The following is a 4,431-nucleotide window of genomic DNA, read 5'->3' as shown; positions in this document are numbered from 1 at the left end:
ATTCAGGCCGGTCAAGCAGACTCTTCGGCATTTCTCCGAACCTAAGCGACAAGCCATGGGAGAGGAGCTAACCAAATTACTGGAGGTCGGATTCATTAAAGAAATAAAGCATCTGGACTGGCTAGCAAACCTGGTGATGGTGCCAAAGAAGGACAAATCATGGCACCTATGCGTCGACTTCAAGGACCTTAATAAGGCTTGCCCAAAGGATCCCTTCCCCCTCCCTCGCATCGATCAAATTACCGACATTACCGCAGGACACGACTCATTGTGCTTCCTCGACGCATACTCCGGTTACCACCAAATTAAGATGGCGGAGTCCGACCAAGCCGCAACGGCATTCATCACTCCATACGGCCCCTTCTGTTTTAACACAATGCCCTTCGGGCTCAAAAAAGTCAGCGCAATGTATTAGCGCATGATTCAGACATGTCTGGAAAAGCATATCGGCAAAACAGTGGAGGCATACGCCGACAATGTGGTCGTTAAAACCAGACACGTCGACTCCTTAATAGACGACTTGAGGCTCACGTTCGACAATCTCCGAACATACGACATTAAGCTCAATCCGAAAAATGTGTTTTCGGCGTACTCGCCGGAAAGCTCCTGGGCTTTATAGTCTCCAGCAGAGGAATTGAAGCAAATCCGGCCAAAATCCGGGCACTGTCGCAGTTGGCTATCCCAACTGACCTCAAGCAAATCCAGAAGTTAACTAGATGTGAAGCGGCTTTAATCCTCTTTATCTCCCAACTAGGAGAAAAGGCACTCCCCCTTTATCGCCTTCTTCGGCGCACCGAACACTTCGAGTGGACGGACGCAGCCATGGCCGGACTGGAAGAAATAAAAGCCATCCTGGCCACCAACCCAATCTTGGCCACGCCAAATGTTGGCGAACCAATGCTATTATATATAGCGGCAACTCACCAAGTTGTAAGCGCAGTGCTCGTCGTCGAACGAGAGATGGACGGACATAAATTCCAACTTCAAACGCCGGTATATTATGTATCCACCGTCCTCACTCCATGCAAATCACGGTACCCACATTATCAAAAGATAGCATACGCGGTATTCATGGCATCCCGGAAATTACGACACTACTTTCAAGAGTGTTCAATTACGGTGGCCTCCGAAGTACCACTCAACGACATAATAAACAACCGCAATGCCACGGGCCGGATTGCCAAATGGGCTATCAAGCTCCTCCCGTTTGACATAACATATAAACCACGGCGAGCCATTAAGTCGCAAGTACTGGCCGATTTCGTAGCCGAATGGACAGAAGCCGAACTCCCTAAAGAGTACGGCGCATACTCCAATTGGATCATGCACTTCGACGGCTCTAAAATGCTGGCTGGTCTGGGGGCTGGCGTCGTCCTTACGTCCCCCACCAGAGATACAGTGCAATACGTACTCCAAATACTATATACAGACTCCAATAATGCAGCCGAATACGAGGCCCTATTACACGGTCTCCGGATATCAGTTTCCATGGGCATTCAACGCCTGGAAGTGCGTGGGGACTCGAACCTCGCAATATCCCAAATAAATGGAGACTTCGATGTCAAGGATCCGAAAATGGCAGCATATCGCAACGCCGTCCTCGAAATGTCAGCTCGGTTCGAGGGGCTTGAATTCCACCATGTGGCTCGGGAAAACAACCAGGCGGCAGACATCCTCGCCTGTATCAGCGCTAAACGCGACCCTGTCCCACCTAACATCTTCCTGGAAAAACTGTTTAAACCATCCGTGGTATGGGAAGGGGACACCAGCAATAATAGTCCGGACCCGGCCACAACCCCAGAACACTATGACACAATCGGAGGCTCTGCCATCGAAATAACACCTTCAGCCCACGTAATAATGGACGTCATCGCCCCGTGGACAGAACCATTCCTGGCCTAACTAACCAGGCAGGAACTACCCGAGGACCAAAATGAGGCACGCTGCATAGTGCGGCGATCTAAAGCCTACAAGATCCACGAGGGAGAGCTTTATAAGAAAAGCACTACCGGAGTCCTTCAAAGGTGCATCTCCGAAGAGGAAGGATGGAAGCTTTTAGCAGAAATCCATGCTGGACTCAGCAGCCATCACGCCGCAGCTCGGGTCCTTGTAAGCAAGGCCTTCCGTATAGGTTTCTATTGGCCGACGGCCCAGGCAGATGCGCAGCATCTGGTCCAGCATAGCGTCGGTTGCCAGCTCTTTGCAAACCAAAGCCATATGCCGCCTACCGCTCTCCAAACAATCCCCATTACTTGGCCCTTTGCGGTCTGGGGGCTTGATATGGTCGGACCCCTTAAAGGGGGAACCCATAATAAAAAATACTTACTGGTCATGGTGGATAAATTCACCAAATGGATAGAAGCCAAACCTGTCAAAACGGCTGAATCCGGACCGATGATAGACTTCATATCCGGGGTCATACACCGTTATGGCATCCCCCACAGCATCATCACTGACAACGGCACGAACTTTACAGCCGACAAGGTGAAACTTTGGTGCAGCAACATGGGCATCAAGTTCGATTATGCTTCTGTCTATCACCCGCAAACTAACGGTCAAGTCGAGCGAGTGAATGGTCTTATCATGAGCGGCATTAAACCCAGATTAGTGCGGTCCTTAAAGGAGTCAAACACACACTGGGTAGAGGAGCTCGACTCCATACTATGGGGGCTGCTGACCACGCTGAATCGCACTACCAGATACACGCCATTCTTTATGGTGTACGGCGTAGAGGCGGCTCTACCTTGCGACATAATTCATGACTCACCTCGAGTGCGCATGTACGAAGAAAAGGAGGCCGAGCTCGATCGGCAGGACAATTTGGACGCCCTGGAGGAGGAACGCGACGTGGCAAAGGCTCGTTCCGCATTCTATTAGCAATAGGCTCGAAGGTATCAAAGCAGAGAAGTACGGGCCGAAACCTATAACGTTGGCGAACTATTTCTATGCCTGCCAAAGAAGAAAAAGAACAAGCTCAAGCCCAAATGGGAGGGTCCCTTCAGTATTGACCAGGTTCTGACCGGTGGAGCGTACCGTCTATGGGATGCATCGGATAATCGACTCGAGCCAAACCCATGGAATGCAGCCAGACTCCGAAGATTCTATGCCTAGCGCCGGACTCTATGTTTGTCTCCTCACTTTCGTCAATTTTTTGCATATCTGCCTTTTCTCTCTTTCTCCCTTTTTACTCTCTTCAAGGCCCTTAAAGGCTATACTTGTGTCCTGGTTACACAATCTTGACACGCTAACCGCGCTCATTATACTTGTGGGCTTCTTATACAGAAGCTTAATCTAACTATTTTCCTGGGCTTTACGTCCCATACATGTGTTATTCTTCTGCATGTACCTTTTTCGCCATTATATGCATTGATATGACTTAAGTTTTGGCCAAGCTGGGTTGCCTGGTTCTTGTATTTATGCCCTACGTTCTCGTTAATTCGGCTAGGGCATAAGGGGAGCACCTCTGCGATTGTTACTATCGGGTCAGCCGGATGTGTACCTCATACTGGGTGAAGCCGAAAGCTAGCGTTCTTAAGGGAATATTCGCTCGGTGAATAAAAGATGACTTTTATCTAATTTGAAACATGCCCCTGGATGTTTATATCTTGTGTCTCTTTTCGCAGTTCGGACATGCACATTAGGGCATGCGTACCCAGGGAAAGGAACCCTTAACGGAACTATTCTCCCTGGAAGATGTTTCTTACTACCCATGTAATATAACATAACTAGTTGGGTACTTGTCTGTTCAAGCACTTATGACCCCTACGCCTGGTCTCCATGCATACCCCGGTTTTTACATAACCGAGTGGGTATTCGGATACACTCCGGACTATCGGGTCCAGAGGTCGAAGCGAAAAGGTCCGCCATGACAAATGATTTACAATCCGGCTAGGGACATTACATATGTCACTTGAATTACACAGTCGCTAAGACTGATTCAATTCTTCTTCTATACCATCCAACAGGGTGTCTAGCCTACAATCCTGTTGGGAATACTTTGCGGCTAATTCTACTTGATCATACACTAAACTGACAGGGATCTCTTTCCCATCAGGCCCCACAGGTCCGACCTCGGCCATGTGGTTCGGGTCCGCTTTGGTATAGCGCGTCTTCACCATAGCCTAGGCTTCCCTTGCACCTTGTCGGCAGGCGGATATCTTCCATCATCGGAAGCGCCACCGCACACCCTTGAGCTTCTCTATAAGCTCCCCTATGCCTCCGGGAGGGGACGCGGATGGCCACAAGGCTTGGGCAATACCCTGCATCACCTATCGAACTTATTCGTGCAGTTGTGAGAGCTCTGGTAGAAGATCACCCGAAGACCCGGGCATCACCTCCGCGGGACGACCCGTCAGCATACCTGCAGACATAACTCTGTTAGCCGGCTTCTTCGCCGAACTCCTTTAAAAGTTTGTTCAAGAACTTACTAAA

The sequence above is a fragment of the Triticum aestivum genome, chromosome 5A (genome assembly GCF_018294505.1).
Source record: "Triticum aestivum cultivar Chinese Spring chromosome 5A, IWGSC CS RefSeq v2.1, whole genome shotgun sequence".
Taxonomy (NCBI): domain Eukaryota; kingdom Viridiplantae; phylum Streptophyta; class Magnoliopsida; order Poales; family Poaceae; genus Triticum; species Triticum aestivum.
Note: the sequence above shows the minus strand (reverse complement) of the source record.